We start from the raw sequence: 18,813 nt of genomic DNA, 5'->3' as shown, positions 1-18,813 counted from the left end.
GAATGCCTAAACTTTAGGAGTAAGAGCTGCTTTCTTATCAATCTATTTATCCAAACTGGTTAATAAGCCAGGAGTGAGTGAAAGGCAATCCTCTGGAAACTCCATGAAAGATCTAATTTCTATTACGCACAAAATACTTCACTTTATTTGACATATTTGTTAAATGGAACAGTCAGATGATCCCATCTAGCGGATCCTGGCTCTGTCTTGAAAGAGAGTGTAATTATACTACAAGAAATGCTGGCCATCAAAAGAGACTCTGATGGCTTTCCAACGAAGGTGGGATTCGAACCCACGCGTGCAGAGCACAATGGATTAGCAGTCCATCGCCTTAACCACTCAGCCACCTCGTCTGCCCTACAGCCCCATCTGAAACCTTGCTTCACAAAAGGTACTGAAGTGTCAATATACTGTACCTAAAAAAGAAAAAAACAGCTGAGGCAAGATCTCACATTCCACGTCTTCCCCCAATCAGGGACCTACATTTCATTTTTGGGAAATTCTTACTATGTGCTAATTACAAATATTCATAAGATTCCCCGAGACTTTGTCAGAACTGTCAAGATATAATTCTATGGGGTTTTGAATAGACAGAGCATATGTTATAGGACAATTATAGAATCTATTCCGTTTGGACTGTATTTTTAATAGTCATGATAACATGCTAGCATGTGAGTCGATCTTGCACAGTGAATGATGGAGCAGTGTCTGTCATCTACTTGGTCAGCTGTAGATGGCTCACCTGGGGAGATGTGAAAAGAGAGAGCTCCAGTGGTGCAATCGGTTAGCGCGCGGTACTTATACAGCAGTACTTGCACTGAGCCATGCCGAGGTTGTGAGTTCGAGCCTCACCTGGAGCAGCCGTGTTGTTTTTCATAAACCATTTCACAAAAAGTAAAGTTTAAACTCAGAGTATGGACGGCCCTTGCTAGAGAGTCTTTACTTCTTATAGGATCTACGTGTCCTACTCCTCTGGGTGCCAAATATCACATATCCTCCGCGATGCTCAGTTTAAACATTCCATGATGTGCCATCTTGCATTTCATGCAAACACCACATCAGTGCATTTAAAAATACATTTGTAGAATAATAAATATGATGAAAACAGTGTTCTCACATGATAACCATAAACTGAAGAGCTGCAAAAAATGCTGTATCAGCTACTTACAATAAAAGGTGACTCGAAAAAACTAGCAAAAGAAGAGCATCATCATATTAAAGGTTCTATTCACCATCTTGAGTTGCACCATAGCAGCTTATGGTGCTTTTCTGCTCAGAGTGTGCCTCCAATCCCACATTCATTTTTAATTTCTTTGCAGTTTAAAAAACAACAATTACTGCTCGAAGTTCACTTTTCAAAACCATTCAACCTATTAAATGTATTTCTCTAACCTATGAATGTGGTCCATGTTCACTTTTCCTCATCTTCATCTCGATACTCCTTTCCCAGAAACCAGGTTCACTTCTTCATTCAACCCACCCATCCAAAGTCACCAAATCTTTGAAGCAAGTCTGCCTATTCTCCCTTTCTCTCTATGTACAAGATACCTTGTATCATTTGAATGGACAGCAGGAGAGAAGGATATTTATGGTGAGTGGGGGTGGGGTTTTGAGGAGTAACCTCATTTGCCTAAGAGCCGGGGTATCTGGGAAAAAAAGTATTTTATGGGGGAAGACTTTCACATCTCCTTGGTGAAATTTGTAGGGCCTTATAACATCCTTTCTGTGGATGCAGATTCAGTCGGAACAGAGGTCCTAGTCCTCGCTCTGCCTTTCAAAGGAACTGTAAATATGCATGGCTTATTTGGCTTTGCCCGGCAGGGCTTGCCCGCCAGGGTGAGAATGGCGTTTGTCAGGCGTTCGTCAGGCGATCGGAAGGGGTGAGGCAATAATTTATAATTCAATGATCTTCATGATATTTTCTTGATAATATGAAAGCAGGAAAGGGAAGCTTGGCAATAAGCAATCCTAAAGCAAGGTGTGACTCCAGGGAAGAATGACTTGAAAACAACATACAGAAAGACTCATGTAAAAAGGCCCTGATGAGGCTTGAACTCATGACCCCTGGTTTACAAGACCAGTGCTCTGCCACTGAGCTACAAGGCCAGTCTGCACGCAGGATGTAAATTGCAACATGTATTCTTACTGAGGTATGAATATATCTATGATTTTGAGACTCTGTATGGAAACGTAGTTGCATATGAATGTCCACGTGCGCGCACACATTGAAGACCATGCTTAAGGCACTTTTTTTGGAAGTATGAAAAACTACATTTTCATATGAGAAAATAAGAGTTTTCGCATTCAAGACCATACCGATAGCTCTAGTTAGTATGTCTGCAATCAGTGACATATAGAGAACCCACTTATTAGAAGTGATCTGTCTCTGTGGGGCAGACATATGTTAACAGTCATTCATTTGAGAATGCCTAAACTTTAGGAGTAAGAGCTGCTTTCTTATCAATCTATTTATCCAAACTGGTTAATAAGCCAGGAGTGAGTGAAAGGCAATCCTCTGGAAACTCCATGAAAGATCTAATTTCTATTACGCACAAAATACTTCACTTTATTTGACATATTTGTTAAAATGGAACAGTCAGATGATCCCATCTAGCGGATCCTGGCTCTGTCTTGAAAGAGAGTGTAATTATACTACAAGAAATGCTGGCCATCAAAAGAGACTCTGATGGCTTTCCGACGAAGGTGGGATTCGAACCCACGCGTGCAGAGCACAATGGATTAGCAGTCCATCGCCTTAACCACTCGGCCACCTCGTCTGCCCTACAGCCCCATCTGAAACCTTGCTTCACAAAAGGTACTGAAGTGTCAATATACTGTACCTAAAAAAGAAAAAAACAGCTGAGGCAAGATCTCACATTCCACGTCTTCCCCCAATCAGGGACCTACATTTCATTTTTGGGAAATTCTTACTATGTGCTAATTACAAATATTCATAAGATTCCCCGAGACTTTGTCAGAACTGTCAAGATATAATTCTATGGGGTTTTGAATAGACAGAGCATATGTTATAGGACAATTATAGAATCTATTCCGTTTGGACTGTATTTTTAATAGTCATGATAACATGCTAGCATGTGAGTCGATCTTGCACAGTGAATGATGGAGCAGTGTCTGTCATCTACTTGGTCAGCTGTAGATGGCTCACCTGGGGAGATGTGAAAAGAGAGAGCTCCAGTGGTGCAATCAGTTAGCGCGCGGTACTTATACAGCAGTACTTGCACTGAGCCATGCCGAGGTTGTGAGTTCGAGCCTCACCTGGAGCAGCCGTGTTGTTTTTCATAAACCATTTCACAAAAAGTAAAGTTTAAACTCAGAGTATGGACGGCCCTTGCTAGAGAGTCTTTACTTCTTATAGGATCTACGTGTCCTACTCCTCTGGGTGCCAAATATCACATATCCTCCGCGATGCTCAGTTTAAACATTCCATGATGTGCCATCTTGCATTTCATAAAAACACCACATCAGTGCATTTAAAAATACATTTGTAGAATAATAAATATGATGAAAACAGTGTTCTCACATGATAACCATAAACTGAAGAGCTGCAAAAAATGCTGTATCAGCTACTTACAATAAAAGGTGACTCGAAAAAACTAGCAAAAGAAGAGCATCATCATATTAAAGGTTCTATTCACCATCTTGAGTTGCACCATAGCAGCTTATGGTGCTTTTCTGCTCAGAGTGTGCCTCCAATCCCACATTCATTTTTAATTTCTTTGCAGTTTAAAAAACAACAATTACTGCTCGAAGTTCACTTTTCAAAACCATTCAACCTATTAAATGTATTTCTCTAACCTATGAATGTGGTCCATGTTCACTTTTCCTCATCTTCATCTCGATACTCCTTTCCCAGAAACCAGGTTCACTTCTTCATTCAACCCACCCATCCAAGGTCACCAAATCTTTGAAGCAAGTCTGCCTATTCTCCCTTTCTCTCTATGTACAAGATACCTTGTATCATTTGAATGGACAGCAGGAGAGAAGGATATTTATGGTGAGTGGGGGTGGGGTTTTGAGGAGTAACCTCATTTGCCTAAGAGCCGGGGTATCTGGGAAAAAAAGTATTTTATGGGGGAAGACTTTCACATCTCCTTGGTGAAATTTGTAGGGCCTTATAACATCCTTTCTGTGGATGCAGATTCAGTCGGAACAGAGGTCCTAGTCCTCGCTCTGCCTTTCAAAGGAACTGTAAATATGCATGGCTTATTTGGCTTTGCCCGGCAGGGTGAGAATTGCGTTTGTCAGGCGTTCGTCAGGCGATCGGAAGGGGTGAGGCAATAATTTATAATTCAATGATCTTCATGATATTTTCTTGATAATATGAAAGCAGGAAAGGGAAGCTTGGCAATAAGCAATCCTAAAGCAAGGTGTGACACCAGGGAAGAATGACTTGAAAACAACATACAGAAAGACTCATGTAAAAAGGCCCTGATGAGGCTTGAACTCATGACCCCTGGTTTACAAGACCAGTGCTCTGCCACTGAGCTACAAGGCCAGTCTGCACGCAGGATGTAAATTGCAACATGTATTCTTACTGAGGTATGAATATATCTATGATTTTGAGACTCTGTATGGAAACGTAGTTGCATATGAATGTCCACGTGCGCGCACACATTGAAGACCATGCTTAAGGCACTTTTTTTGGAAGTATGAAAAACTACATTTTCATATGAGAAAATAAGAGTTTTCGCATTCAAGACCATACCGATAGCTCTAGTTAGTATGTCTGCAATCAGTGACATATAGAGAACCCACTTATTAGAAGTGATCTGTCTCTGTGGGGCAGACATATGTTAACAGTCATTCATTTGAGACGGCCTAAACTTTAGGAGTAAGAGCTGCTTTCTTATCAATCTATTTATCCAAACTGGTTAATAAGCCAGGAGTGAGTGAAAGGCAATCCTCTGGAAACTCCATGAAAGATCTAATTTCTATTACGCACAAAATACTTCACTTTATTTGACATATTTGTTAAAATGGAACAGTCAGATGATCCCATCTAGCGGATCCTGGCTCTGTCTTGAAAGAGAGTGTAATTATACTACAAGAAATGCTGGCCATCAAAAGAGACTCTGATGGCTTTCCGACGAAGGTGGGATTCGAACCCACGCGTGCAGAGCACAATGGATTAGCAGTCCATCGCCTTAACCACTCGGCCACCTCGTCTGCCCTACAGCCCCATCTGAAACCTTGCTTCACAAAAGGTACTGAAGTGTCAATATACTGTACCTAAAAAAGAAAAAAACAGCTGAGGCAAGATCTCACATTCCACGTCTTCCCCCAATCAGGGACCTACATTTCATTTTTGGGAAATTCTTACTATGTGCTAATTACAAATATTCATAAGATTCCCCTAGACTTTGTCAGAACTGTCAAGATATAATTCTATGGGGTTTTGAATAGACAGAGCATATGTTATAGGACAATTATAGAATCTATTCCGTTTGGACTGTATTTTTAATAGTCATGATAACATGCTAGCATGTGAGTCGATCTTGCACAGTGAATGATGGAGCAGTGTCTGTCATCTACTTGGTCAGCTGTAGATGGCTCACCTGGGGAGATGTGAAAAGAGAGAGCTCCAGTGGCGCAATCGGTTAGCGCGCGGTACTTATACAGCAGTACTTGCACTGAGCCATGCCGAGGTTGTGAGTTCGAGCCTCACCTGGAGCAGCCGTGTTGTTTTTCATAAACCATTTCACAAAAAGTAAAGTTTAAACTCAGAGTATGGACGGCCCTTGCTAGAGAGTCTTTACTTCTTATAGGATCTACGTGTCCTACTCCTCTGGGTGCCAAATATCACATATCCTCCGCGATGCTCAGTTTAAACATTCCATGATGTGCCATCTTGCATTTCATGCAAACACCACATCAGTGCATTTAAAAATACATTTGTAGAATAATAAATATGATGAAAACAGTGTTCTCACATGATAACCATAAACTGAAGAGCTGCAAAAAATGCTGTATCAGCTACTTACAATAAAAGGTGACTCGAAAAAACTAGCAAAAGAAGAGCATCATCATATTAAAGGTTCTATTCACCATCTTGAGTTGCACCATAGCAGCTTATGGTGCTTTTCTGCTCAGAGTGTGCCTCCAATCCCACATTCATTTTTAATTTCTTTGCAGTTTAAAAAACAACAATTACTGCTCGAAGTTCACTTTTCAAAACCATTCAACCTATTAAATGTATTTCTCTAACCTATGAATGTGGTCCATGTTCACTTTTCCTCATCTTCATCTCGATACTCCTTTCCCAGAAACCAGGTTCACTTCTTCATTCAACCCACCCATCCAAAGTCATCAAATCTTTGAAGCAAGTCTGCCTATTCTCCCTTTCTCTCTACGTACAAGATACCTTGTATCATTTGAATGGACAGCAGGAGAGAAGGATATTTATGGTGAGTGGGGGTGGGGTTTTGAGGAGTAACCTCATTTGCCTAAGAGCCGGGGTATCTGGGAAAAAAAGTATTTTATTGGGGAAGACTTTCACATCTCCTTGGTGAAATTTGTAGGGCCTTATAACATCCTTTCTGTGGATGCAGATTCAGTCGGAACAGAGGTCCTAGTCCTCGCTCTGCCTTTCAAAGGAACTGTAAATATGCATGGCTTATTTGCTTTGCCCGGCAGGGTGAGAATGACGTTTGTCAGGCGTTCGTCAGGCGATCGGAAGGGGTGAGGCAATCATTTATAATTCAATGATCTTCATGATATTTTCTTGATAATATGAAAGCAGGAAAGGGAAGCTTGGCAATAAGCAATCCTAAAGCAAGGTGTGACTCCAGGGAAGAATGACTTGAAAACAACATACAGAAAGACTCATGTAAAAAGGCCCTGATGAGGCTTGAACTCATGACCCCTGGTTTACAAGACCAGTGCTCTGCCACTGAGCTACAAGGCCAGTCTGCACGCAGGATGTAAATTGCAACATGTATTCTTACTGAGGTATGAATATATCTATGATTTTGAGACTCTATATGGAAACGTAGTTGCATATGAATGTCCACGTGCGCGCACACATTGAAGACCATGCTTAAGGCACTTTTTTTGGAAGTATGAAAAACTACATTTTCATATGAGAAAATAAGAGTTTTCGCATTCAAGACCATACCGATAGCTCTAGTTAGTATGTCTGCAATCAGTGACATATAGAGAACCCACTTATTAGAAGTGATCTGTCTCTGTGGGGCAGACATATGTTAACAGTCATTCATTTGAGAATGCCTAAACTTTAGGAGTAAGAGCTGCTTTCTTATCAATCTATTTATCCAAACTGGTTAATAAGCCAGGAGTGAGTGAAAGGCAATCCTCTGGAAACTCCATGAAAGATCTAATTTCTATTACGCACAAAATACTTCACTTTATTTGACATATTTGTTAAAATGGAACAGTCAGATGATCCCATCTAGCAGATCCTGGCTCTGTCTTGAAAGAGAGTGTAATTATACTACAAGAAATGCTGGCCATCAAAAGAGACTCTGATGGCTTTCCGACGAAGGTGGGATTCGAACCCACGCGTGCAGAGCACAATGGATTAGCAGTCCATCGCCTTAACCACTCAGCCACCTCGTCTGCCCTACAGCCCCATCTGAAACCTTGCTTCACAAAAGGTACTGAAGTGTCAATATACTGTACCTAAAAAAGAAAAAAACAGCTGAGGCAAGATCTCACATTCCACGTCTTCCCCCAATCAGGGACCTACATTTCATTTTTGGGAAATTCTTACTATGTGCTAATTACAAATATTCATAAGATTCCCCGAGACTTTGTCAGAACTGTCAAGATATAATTCTATGGGGTTTTCAATAGACAGAGCATATGTTATAGGACAATTATAGAATCTATTCCGTTTGGACTGTATTTTTAATAGTCATGATAACATGCTAGCATGTGAGTCGATCTTGCACAGTGAATGATGGAGCAGTGTCTGTCATCTACTTGGTCAGCTGTAGATGGCTCACCTGGGGAGATGTGAAAAGAGAGAGCTCCAGTGGTGCAATCGGTTAGCGCGCGGTACTTATACAGCAGTACTTGCACTGAGCCATGCCGAGGTTGTGAGTTCGAGCCTCACCTGGAGCAGCCGTGTTGTTTTTCATAAACCATTTCACAAAAAGTAAAGTTTAAACTCAGAGTATGGACGGCCCTTGCTAGAGAGTCTTTACTTCTTATAGGATCTATGTGTCCTACTCCTCTGGGTGCCAAATATCACATATCCTCCGCGATGCTCAGTTTAAACATTCCATGATGTGCCATCTTGCATTTCATGCAAACACCACATCAGTGCATTTAAAAATACATTTGTAGAATAATAAATATGATGAAAACAGTGTTCTCACATGATAACCATAAACTGAAGAGCTGCAAAAAATGCTGTATCAGCTACTTACAATAAAAGGTGACTCGAAAAAACTAGCAAAAGAAGAGCATCATCATATTAAAGGTTCTATTCACCATCTTGAGTTGCACCATAGCAGCTTATGGTGCTTTTCTGCTCAGAGTGTGCCTCCAATCCCACATTCATTTTTAATTTCTTTGCAGTTTAAAAAACAACAATTACTGCTCGAAGTTCACTTTTCAAAACCATTCAACCTATTAAATGTATTTCTCTAACCTATGAATGTGGTCCATGTTCACTTTTCCTCATCTTCATCTCGATACTCCTTTCCCAGAAACCAGGTTCACTTCTTCATTCAACCCACCCATCCAAAGTCACCAAATCTTTGAAGCAAGTCTGCCTATTCTCCCTTTCTCTCTATGTACAAGATACCTTGTATCATTTGAATGGACAGCAGGAGAGAAGGATATTTATGGTGAGTGGGGGTGGGGTTTTGAGGAGTAACCTCATTTGCCTAAGAGCCGGGGTATCTGGGAAAAAAAGTATTTTATGGGGGAAGACTTTCACATCTCCTTGGTGAAATTTGTAGGGCCTTATAACATCCTTTCTGTGGATGCAGATTCAGTCGGAACAGAGGTCCTAGTCCTCGCTCTGCCTTTCAAAGGAACTGTAAATATGCATGGCTTATTTGGCTTTGCCCGGCAGGGCTTGCCCGCCAGGGTGAGAATGGCGTTTGTCAGGCGTTCGTCAGGCGATCGGAAGGGGTGAGGCAATAATTTATAATTCAATGATCTTCATGATATTTTCTTGATAATATGAAAGCAGGAAAGGGAAGCTTGGCAATAAGCAATCCTAAAGCAAGGTGTGACTCCAGGGAAGAATGACTTGAAAACAACATACAGAAAGACTCATGTAAAAAGGCCCTGATGAGGCTTGAACTCATGACCCCTGGTTTACAAGACCAGTGCTCTGCCACTGAGCTACAAGGCCAGTCTGCAAGCAGGATGTAAATTGCAACATGTATTCTTACTGAGGTATGAATATATCTATGATTTTGAGACTCTGTATGGAAACGTAGTTGCATATGAATGTCCACGTGCGCGCACACATTGAAGACCATGCTTAAGGCACTTTTTTTGGAAGTATGAAAAACTACATTTTCATATGAGAAAATAAGAGTTTTCGCATTCAAGACCATACCGATAGCTCTAGTTAGTATGTCTGCAATCAGTGACATATAGAGAACCCACTTATTAGAAGTGATCTGTCTCTGTGGGGCAGACATATGTTAACAGTCATTCATTTGAGAATGCCTAAACTTTAGGAGTAAGAGCTGCTTTCTTATCAATCTATTTATCCAAACTGGTTAATAAGCCAGGAGTGAGTGAAAGGCAATCCTCTGGAAACTCCATGAAAGATCTAATTTCTATTACGCACAAAATACTTCACTTTATTTGACATATTTGTTAAAATGGAAGAGTCAGATGATCCCATCTAGCGGATCCTGGCTCTGTCTTGAAAGAGAGTGTAATTATACTACAAGAAATGCTGGCCATCAAAAGAGACTCTGATGGCTTTCCGACGAAGGTGGGATTCGAACCCACGCGTGCAGAGCACAATGGATTAGCAGTCCATCGCCTTAACCACTCGGCCACCTCGTCTGCCCTACAGCCCCATCTGAAACCTTGCTTCACAAAAGGTACTGAAGTGTCAATATACTGTACCTAAAAAAGAAAAAAACAGCTGAGGCAAGATCTCACATTCCACGTCTTCCCCCAATCAGGGACCTACATTTCATTTTTGGGAAATTCTTACTATGTGCTAATTACAAATATTCATAAGATTCCCCGAGACTTTGTCAGAACTGTCAAGATATAATTCTATGGGGTTTTGAATAGACAGAGCATATGTTATAGGACAATTATAGAATCTATTCCGTTTGGACTGTATTTTTAATAGTCATGATAACATGCTAGCATGTGAGTCGATCTTGCACAGTGAATGATGGAGCAGTGTCTGTCATCTACTTGGTCAGCTGTAGATGGCTCACCTGGGGAGATGTGAAAAGAGAGAGCTCCAGTGGTGCAATCGGTTAGCGCGCGGTACTTATACAGCAGTACTTGCACTGAGCCATGCCGAGGTTATGAGTTCGAGCCTCACCTGGAGCAGCCGAGTTGTTTTTCATAAACCATTTCACAAAAAGTAAAGTTTAAACTCAGAGTATGGACGGCCCTTGCTAGAGAGTCTTTACTTCTTATAGGATCTACGTGTCCTACTCCTCTGGGTGCCAAATATCACATATCCTCCGCGATGCTCAGTTTAAACATTCCATGATGTGCCATCTTGCATTTCATGCAAACACCACATCAGTGCATTTAAAAATACATTTGTAGAATAATAAATATGATGAAAACAGTGTTCTCACATGATAACCATAAACTGAAGAGCTGCAAAAAATGCTGTATCAGCTACTTACAATAAAAGGTGACTCGAAAAAACTAGCAAAAGAAGAGCATCATCATATTAAAGGTTCTATTCACCATCTTGAGTTGCACCATAGCAGCTTATGGTGCTTTTCTGCTCAGAGTGTGCCTCCAATCCCACATTCATTTTTAATTTCTTTGCAGTTTAAAAAACAACAATTACTGCTCGAAGTTCACTTTTCAAAACCATTCAACCTATTAAATGTATTTCTCTAACCTATGAATGTGGTCCATGTTCACTTTTCCTCATCTTCATCTCGATACTCCTTTCCCAGAAACCAGGTTCACTTCTTCATTCAACCCACCCATCCAAAGTCACCAAATCTTTGAAGCAAGTCTGCCTATTCTCCCTTTCTCTCTATGTACAAGATACCTTGTATCATTTGAATGGACAGCAGGAGAGAAGGATATTTATGGTGAGTGGGGGTGGGGTTTTGAGGAGTAACCTCATTTGCCTAAGAGCCGGGGTATCTGGGAAAAAAAGTATTTTATGGGGGAAGACTTTCACATCTCCTTGGTGAAATTTGTAGGGCCTTATAACATCCTTTCTGTGGATGCAGATTCAGTCGGAACAGAGGTCCTAGTCCTCGCTCTGCCTTTCAAAGGAACTGTAAATATGCATGGCTTATTTGGCTTTGCCCGGCAGGGCTTGCCCGCCAGGGTGAGAATGGCGTTTGTCAGGCGTTCGTCAGGCGATCGGAAGGGGTGAGGCAATAATTTATAATTCAATGATCTTCATGATATTTTCTTGATAATATGAAAGCAGGAAAGGGAAGCTTGGCAATAAGCAATCCTAAAGCAAGGTGTGACTCCAGGGAAGAATGACTTGAAAACAACATACAGAAAGACTCATGTAAAAAGGCCCTGATGAGGCTTGAATTCATGACCCCTGGTTTACAAGACCAGTGCTCTGCCACTGAGCTACAAGGCCAGTCTGCAAGCAGGATGTAAATTGCAACATGTATTCTTACTGAGGTATGAATATATCTATGATTTTGAGACTCTGTATGGAAACGTAGTTGCATATGAATGTCCACGTGCGCGCACACATTGAAGACCATGCTTAAGGCACTTTTTTTGGAAGTATGAAAAACTACATTTTCATATGAGAAAATAAGAGTTTTCGCATTCAAGACCATACCGATAGCTCTAGTTAGTATGTCTGCAATCAGTGACATATAGAGAACCCACTTATTAGAAGTGATCTGTCTCTGTGGGGCAGACATATGTTAACAGTCATTCATTTGAGAATGCCTAAACTTTAGGAGTAAGAGCTGCTTTCTTATCAATCTATTTATCCAAACTGGTTAATAAGCCAGGAGTGAGTGAAAGGCAATCCTCTGGAAACTCCATGAAAGATCTAATTTCTATTACGCACAAAATACTTCACTTTATTTGACATATTTGTTAAAATGGAACAGTCAGATGATCCCATCTAGCGGATCCTGGCTCTGTCTTGAAAGAGAGTGTAATTATACTACAAGAAATGCTGGCCATCAAAAGAGACTCTGATGGCTTTCCGACGAAGGTGGGATTCGAACCCACGCGTGCAGAGCACAATGGATTAGCAGTCCATCGCCTTAACCACTCGGCCACCTCGTCTGCCCTACAGCCCCATCTGAAACCTTGCTTCACAAAAGGTACTGAAGTGTCAATATACTGTACCTAAAAAAGAAAAAAACAGCTGAGGCAAGATCTCACATTCCACGTCTTCCCCCAATCAGGGACCTACATTTCATTTTTGGGAAATTCTTACTATGTGCTAATTACAAATATTCATAAGATTCCCCGAGACTTTGTCAGAACTGTCAAGATATAATTCTATGGGGTTTTGAATAGACAGAGCATATGTTATAGGACAATTATAGAATCTATTCCGTTTGGACTGTATTTTTAATAGTCATGATAACATGCTAGCATGTGAGTCGATCTTGCACAGTGAATGATGGAGCAGTGTCTGTCATCTACTTGGTCAGCTGTAGATGGCTCACCTGGGGAGATGTGAAAAGAGAGAGCTCCAGTGGTGCAATCGGTTAGCGCGCGGTACTTATACAGCAGTACTTGCACTGAGCCATGCCGAGGTTGTGAGTTCGAGCCTCACCTGGAGCAGCCGTGTTGTTTTTCATAAACCATTTCACAAAAAGTAAAGTTTAAACTCAGAGTATGGACGGCCCTTGCTAGAGAGTCTTTACTTCTTATAGGATCTACGTGTCCTACTCCTCTGGGTGCCAAATATCACATATCCTCCGCGATGCTCAGTTTAAACATTCCATGATGTGCCATCTTGCATTTCATGCAAACACCACATCAGTGCATTTAAAAATACATTTGTAGAATAATAAATATGATGAAAACAGTGTTCTCACATGATAACCATAAACGGAAGAGCTGCAAAAAATGCTGTATCAGCTACTTACAATAAAAGGTGACTCGAAAAAACTAGCAAAAGAAGAGCATCATCATATTAAAGGTTCTATTCACCATCTTGAGTTGCACCATAGCAGCTTATGGTGCTTTTCTGCTCAGAGTGTGCCTCCAATCCCACATTCATTTTTAATTTCTTTGCAGTTTAAAAAACAACAATTACTGCTCGAAGTTCACTTTTCAAAACCATTCAACCTATTAAATGTATTTCTCTAACCTATGAATGTGGTCCATGTTCACTTTTCCTCATCTTCATCTCGATACTCCTTTCCCAGAAACCAGGTTCACTTCTTCATTCAACCCACCCATCCAAAGTCACCAAATCTTTGAAGCAAGTCTGCCTATTCTCCCTTTCTCTCTATGTACAAGATACCTTGTATCATTTGAATGGACAGCAGGAGAGAAGGATATTTATGGTGAGTGGGGGTGGGGTTTTGAGGAGTAACCTCATTTGCCTAAGAGCCGGGGTATCTGGGAAAAAAAGTATTTTATGGGGGAAGACTTTCACATCTCCTTGGTGAAATTTGTAGGGCCTTATAACATCCTTTCTGTGGATGCAGATTCAGTCGGAACAGAGGTCCTAGTCCTCGCTCTGCCTTTCAAAGGAACTGTAAATATGCATGGCTTATTTGGCTTTGCCCGGCAGGGCTTGCCCGCCAGGGTGAGAATGGCGTTTGTCAGGCGTTCGTCAGGCGATCGGAAGGGGTGAGGCAATAATTTATAATTCAATGATCTTCATGATATTTTCTTGATAATATGAAAGCAGGAAAGGGAAGCTTGGCAATAAGCAATCCTAAAGCAAGGTGTGACTCCAGGGAAGAATGACTTGAAAACAACATACAGAAAGACTCATGTAAAAAGGCCCTGATGAGGCTTGAACTCATGACCCCTGGTTTACAAGACCAGTGCTCTGCCACTGAGCTACAAGGCCAGTCTGCACGCAAGATGTAAATTGCAACATGTATTCTTACTGAGGTATGAATATATCTATGATTTTGAGACTCTGTATGGAAACGTAGTTGCATATGAATGTCCACGTGCGCGCACACATTGAAGACCATGCTTAAGGCACTTTTTTTGGAAGTATGAAAAACTACATTTTCATATGAGAAAATAAGAGTTTTCGCATTCAAGACCATACCGATAGCTCTAGTTAGTATGTCTGCAATCAGTGACATATAGAGAACCCACTTATTAGAAGTGATCTGTCTCTGTGGGGCAGACATATGTTAACAGTCATTCATTTGAGAATGCCTAAACTTTAGGAGTAAGAGCTGCTTTCTTATCAATCTATTTATCCAAACTGGTTAATAAGCCAGGAGTGAGTGAAAGGCAATCCTCTGGAAACTCCATGAAAGATCTAATTTCTATTACGCACAAAATACTTCACTTTATTTGACATATTTGTTAAAATGGAACAGTCAGATGATCCCATCTAGCGGATCCTGGCTCTGTCTTGAAAGAGAGTGTAATTATACTACAAGAAATGCTGGCCATCAAAAGAGACTCTGATGGCTTTCCGACGAAGGTGGGATTCGAACCCACGCGTGCAGAGCACAATGGATTAGCAGTCCATCGCCTTAACCACTCGGCCACCTCGTCTGCCCTACAGCCCCATCTGAAACCTTGCTTCACAAAAGGTACTGAAGTGTCAATATACTGTACCTAAAAAAGAAAAAAACAGCTGAGGCAAGATCTCACATTCCACGTCTTCCCCCAATCAGGGACCTACATTTCATTTTTGGGAAATTCTTACTATGTGCTAATTACAAATATTCATAAGATTCCCCGAGACTTTGTCAGAACTGTCAAGATATAATTCTATGGGGTTTTGAATAGACAGAGCATATGTTATAGGACAATTATAGAATCTATTCCGTTTGGACTGTATTTTTAATAGTCATGATAACATGCTAGCATGTGAGTCGATCTTGCACAGTGAATGATGGAGCAGTGTCTGTCATCTACTTGGTCAGCTGTAGATGGCTCACCTGGGGAGATGTGAAAAGAGAGAGCTCCAGTGGTGCAATCGGTTAGCGCGCGGTACTTATACAGCAGTACTTGCACTGAGCCATGCCGAGGTTGTGAGTTCGAGCCTCACCTGGAGCAGCCGTGTTGTTTTTCATAAACCATTTCACAAAAAGTAAAGTTTAAACTCAGAGTATGGACGGCCCTTGCTAGAGAGTCTTTACTTCTTATAGGATCTACGTGTCCTACTCCTCTGGGTGCCAAATATCACATATCCTCCGCGATGCTCAGTTTAAACATTCCATGATGTGCCATCTTGCATTTCATGCAAACACCACATCAGTGCATTTAAAAATACATTTGTAGAATAATAAATATGATGAAAACAGTGTTCTCACATGATAACCATAAACTGAAGAGCTGCAAAAAATGCTGTATCAGCTACTTACAATAAAAGGTGACTCGAAAAAACTAGCAAAAGAAGAGCATCATCATATTAAAGGTTCTATTCACCATCTTGAGTTGCACCATAGCAGCTTATGGTGCTTTTCTGCTCAGAGTGTGCCTCCAATCCCACATTCATTTTTAATTTCTTTGCAGTTTAAAAAACAACAATTACTGCTCGAAGTTCACTTTTCAAAACCATTCAACCTATTAAATGTATTTCTCTAACCTATGAATGTGGTCCATGTTCACTTTTCCTCATCTTCATCTCGATACTCCTTTCCCAGAAACCAGGTTCACTTCTTCATTCAACCCACCCATCCAAAGTCACCAAATCTTTGAAGCAAGTCTGCCTATTCTCCCTTTCTCTCTATGTACAAGATACCTTGTATCATTTGAATGGACAGCAGGAGAGAAGGATATTTATGGTGAGTGGGGGTGGGGTTTTGAGGAGTAACCTCATTTGCCTAAGAGCCGGGGTATCTGGGAAAAAAAGTATTTTATGGGGGAAGACTTTCACATCTCCTTGGTGAAATTTGTAGGGCCTTATAACATCCTTTCTGTGGATGCAGATTCAGTCGGAACAGAGGTCCTAGTCCTCGCTCTGCCTTTCAAAGGAACTGTAAATATGCATGGCTTATTTGGCTTTGCCCGGCAGGGCTTGCCCGCCAGGGTGAGAATGGCGTTTGTCAGGCGTTCGTCAGGCGATCGGAAGGGGTGAGGCAATAATTTATAATTCAATGATCTTCATGATATTTTCTTGATAATATGAAAGCAGGAAAGGGAAGCTTGGCAATAAGCAATCCTAAAGCAAGGTGTGACTCCAGGGAAGAATGACTTGAAAACAACATACAGAAAGACTCATGTAAAAAGGCCCTGATGAGGCTTGAACTCATGACCCCTGGTTTACAAGACCAGTGCTCTGCCACTGAGCTACAAGGCCAGTCTGCACGCAGGATGTAAATTGCAACATGTATTCTTACTGAGGTATGAATATATCTATGATTTTGAGACTCTGTATGGAAACGTAGTTGCATATGAATGTCCACGTGCGCGCACACATTGAAGACCATGCTTAAGGCACTTTTTTTGGAAGTATGAAAAACTACATTTTCATATGAGAAAATAAGAGTTTTCGCATTCAAGACCATACCGATAGCTCTAGTTAGTATGTCTGCAATCAGTGACATATAGAGAACCCACTTATTAGAAGTGATCTGTCTCTGTGGGGCAGACATATGTTAACAGTCATTCATTTGAGAATGCCTAAACTTTAGGAGTAAGAGCTGCTTTCTTATCAATCTATTTATCCAAACTGGTTAATAAGCCAGGAGTGAGTGAAAGGCAATCCTCTGGAAACTCCATGAAAGATCTAATTTCTATTACGCACAAAATACTTCACTTTATTTGACATATTTGTTAAAATGGAACAGTCAGATGATCCCATCTAGCGGATCCTGGCTCTGTCTTGAAAGAGAGTGTAATTATACTACAAGAAATGCTGGCCATCAAAAGAGACTCTGATGGCTTTCCGACGAAGGTGGGATTCGAACCCACGCGTGCAGAGCACAATGGATTAGCAGTCCATCGCCTTAACCACTCGGCCACCTCGTCTGCCCTACAGCCCCATCTGAAACCTTGCTTCACAAAAGGTACTGAAGTGTCAATATACTGTACCTAAAAAAGAAAAAAACAGCTGAGGCAAGATCTCACATTCCACGTCTTCCCCCAATCAGGGACCTACATTTCATTTTTGGGAAATTCTTACTATGTGCTAATTACAAATATTCATAAGATTCCCCGAGACTTTGTCAGAACTGTCAAGATATAATTCTATGGGGTTTTGAATAGACAGAGCATATGTTATAGGACAATTATAGAATCTATTCCGTTTGGACTGTATTTTTAATAGTCATGATAACATGCTAGCATGTGAGTCGATCTTGCACAGTGAATGATGGAGCAGTGTCTGTCATCTACTTGGTCAGCTGTAGATGGCTCACCTGGGGAGATGTGAAAAGAGAGAGCTCCAGTGGTGCAATCAGTTAGCGCGCGGTACTTATACAGCAGTACTTGCACTGAGCCATGCCGAGGTTGTGAGTTCGAGCCTCACCTGGAGCAGCCGTGTTGTTTTTCATAAACCATTTCACAAAAAGTAAAGTTTAAACTCAGAGTATGGACGGCCCTTGCTAGAGAGTCTTTACTTCTTATAGGATCTACGTGTCCTACTCCTCTGGGTGCCAAATATCACATATCCTCCGCGATGCTCAGTTTAAACATTCCATGATGTGCCATCTTGCATTTCATGCAAACACCACATCAGTGCATTTAAAAATACATTTGTAGAATAATAAATATGATGAAAACAGTGTTCTCACATGATAACCATAAACTGAAGAGCTGCAAAAAATGCTGTATCAGCTACTTACAATAAAAGGTGACTCGAAAAAACTAGCAAAAGAAGAGCATCATCATATTAAAGGTTCTATTCACCATCTTGAGTTGCACCATAGCAGCTTATGGTGCTTTTCTGCTCAGAGTGTGCCTCCAATCCCACATTCATTTTTAATTTCTTTGCAGTTTAAAAAACAACAATTACTGCTCGAAGTTCACTTTTCAAAACCATTCAACCTATTAAATGTATTTCTCTAACCTATGAATGTGGTCCATGTTCACTTTTCCTCATCTTCATCTCGATACTCCTTTCCCAGAAACCAGGTTCACTTCTTCATTCAACCCACCCATCCAAGGTCACCAAATCTTTGAAGCAAGTCTGCCTATTCTCCCTTTCTCTCTATGTACAAGATACCTTGTATCATTTGAATGGACAGCAGGAGAGAAGGATATTTATGGTGAGTGGGGGTGGGGTTTTGAGGAGTAACCTCATTTGCCTAAGAGCCGGGGTATCTGGGAAAAAAAGTATTTTATGGGGGAAGACTTTCACATCTCCTTGGTGAAATTTGTAGGGCCTTATAACATCCTTTCTGTGGATGCAGATTCAGTCGGAACAGAGGTCCTAGTCCTCGCTCTGCCTTTCAAAGGAACTGTAAATATGCATGGCTTATTTGGCTTTGCCCGGCAGGGCTTGCCCGGCAGGGTGAGAATTGCGTTTGTCAGGCGTTCGTCAGGCGATCG

The 18,813-nt window shown here is 41.1% G+C and overlaps 17 non-coding genes across 17 annotated transcripts; 5 read left to right on the top strand and 12 right to left on the bottom strand.

Annotated features, from left to right (window-relative positions):
- Positions 1-765: 765 nt before the first annotated feature.
- On the top strand, positions 766-860 carry TRNAI-UAU (transfer RNA isoleucine (anticodon UAU)). Its single transcript has 2 exons — positions 766-803; positions 825-860. It is a non-coding gene; the product is annotated as a tRNA-Ile (tRNA).
- A 1,174-nt stretch (positions 861-2,034) lies between these two features.
- TRNAT-UGU (transfer RNA threonine (anticodon UGU)) lies at positions 2,035-2,106 on the bottom strand. Its single transcript has one exon. It is a non-coding gene; the product is annotated as a tRNA-Thr (tRNA).
- A 589-nt stretch (positions 2,107-2,695) lies between these two features.
- Positions 2,696-2,777, bottom strand: TRNAS-GCU (transfer RNA serine (anticodon GCU)). The gene has a single exon. It is a non-coding gene; the product is annotated as a tRNA-Ser (tRNA).
- Positions 2,778-4,444: 1,667 nt separating this feature from the next.
- On the bottom strand, positions 4,445-4,516 carry TRNAT-UGU (transfer RNA threonine (anticodon UGU)). Its single transcript has one exon. It is a non-coding gene; the product is annotated as a tRNA-Thr (tRNA).
- Positions 4,517-5,105: 589 nt separating this feature from the next.
- Positions 5,106-5,187, bottom strand: TRNAS-GCU (transfer RNA serine (anticodon GCU)). The gene has a single exon. It is a non-coding gene; the product is annotated as a tRNA-Ser (tRNA).
- Positions 5,188-5,599: 412 nt separating this feature from the next.
- Positions 5,600-5,694, top strand: TRNAI-UAU (transfer RNA isoleucine (anticodon UAU)). The gene is made up of 2 exons: positions 5,600-5,637; positions 5,659-5,694. It is a non-coding gene; the product is annotated as a tRNA-Ile (tRNA).
- A 1,159-nt stretch (positions 5,695-6,853) lies between these two features.
- Positions 6,854-6,925, bottom strand: TRNAT-UGU (transfer RNA threonine (anticodon UGU)). Its single transcript has one exon. It is a non-coding gene; the product is annotated as a tRNA-Thr (tRNA).
- A 1,083-nt stretch (positions 6,926-8,008) lies between these two features.
- Positions 8,009-8,103, top strand: TRNAI-UAU (transfer RNA isoleucine (anticodon UAU)). The gene is made up of 2 exons: positions 8,009-8,046; positions 8,068-8,103. It is a non-coding gene; the product is annotated as a tRNA-Ile (tRNA).
- Positions 8,104-9,277: 1,174 nt separating this feature from the next.
- On the bottom strand, positions 9,278-9,349 carry TRNAT-UGU (transfer RNA threonine (anticodon UGU)). The gene has a single exon. It is a non-coding gene; the product is annotated as a tRNA-Thr (tRNA).
- A 589-nt stretch (positions 9,350-9,938) lies between these two features.
- TRNAS-GCU (transfer RNA serine (anticodon GCU)) lies at positions 9,939-10,020 on the bottom strand. The gene has a single exon. It is a non-coding gene; the product is annotated as a tRNA-Ser (tRNA).
- Positions 10,021-12,362: 2,342 nt separating this feature from the next.
- TRNAS-GCU (transfer RNA serine (anticodon GCU)) lies at positions 12,363-12,444 on the bottom strand. Its single transcript has one exon. It is a non-coding gene; the product is annotated as a tRNA-Ser (tRNA).
- Positions 12,445-12,856: 412 nt separating this feature from the next.
- Positions 12,857-12,951, top strand: TRNAI-UAU (transfer RNA isoleucine (anticodon UAU)). The gene is made up of 2 exons: positions 12,857-12,894; positions 12,916-12,951. It is a non-coding gene; the product is annotated as a tRNA-Ile (tRNA).
- Positions 12,952-14,125: 1,174 nt separating this feature from the next.
- Positions 14,126-14,197, bottom strand: TRNAT-UGU (transfer RNA threonine (anticodon UGU)). The gene has a single exon. It is a non-coding gene; the product is annotated as a tRNA-Thr (tRNA).
- A 589-nt stretch (positions 14,198-14,786) lies between these two features.
- TRNAS-GCU (transfer RNA serine (anticodon GCU)) lies at positions 14,787-14,868 on the bottom strand. The gene has a single exon. It is a non-coding gene; the product is annotated as a tRNA-Ser (tRNA).
- Positions 14,869-15,280: 412 nt separating this feature from the next.
- On the top strand, positions 15,281-15,375 carry TRNAI-UAU (transfer RNA isoleucine (anticodon UAU)). The gene is made up of 2 exons: positions 15,281-15,318; positions 15,340-15,375. It is a non-coding gene; the product is annotated as a tRNA-Ile (tRNA).
- Positions 15,376-16,549: 1,174 nt separating this feature from the next.
- Positions 16,550-16,621, bottom strand: TRNAT-UGU (transfer RNA threonine (anticodon UGU)). Its single transcript has one exon. It is a non-coding gene; the product is annotated as a tRNA-Thr (tRNA).
- Positions 16,622-17,210: 589 nt separating this feature from the next.
- On the bottom strand, positions 17,211-17,292 carry TRNAS-GCU (transfer RNA serine (anticodon GCU)). The gene has a single exon. It is a non-coding gene; the product is annotated as a tRNA-Ser (tRNA).
- Positions 17,293-18,813: the final 1,521 nt, after the last annotated feature.

Source organism: Triturus cristatus, chromosome 12 (genome assembly GCF_964204655.1).
Source record: "Triturus cristatus chromosome 12, aTriCri1.1, whole genome shotgun sequence".
Lineage (NCBI taxonomy): Eukaryota > Metazoa > Chordata > Amphibia > Caudata > Salamandridae > Triturus > Triturus cristatus.
This window is presented reverse-complemented; position numbering and strand designations above follow the sequence as displayed.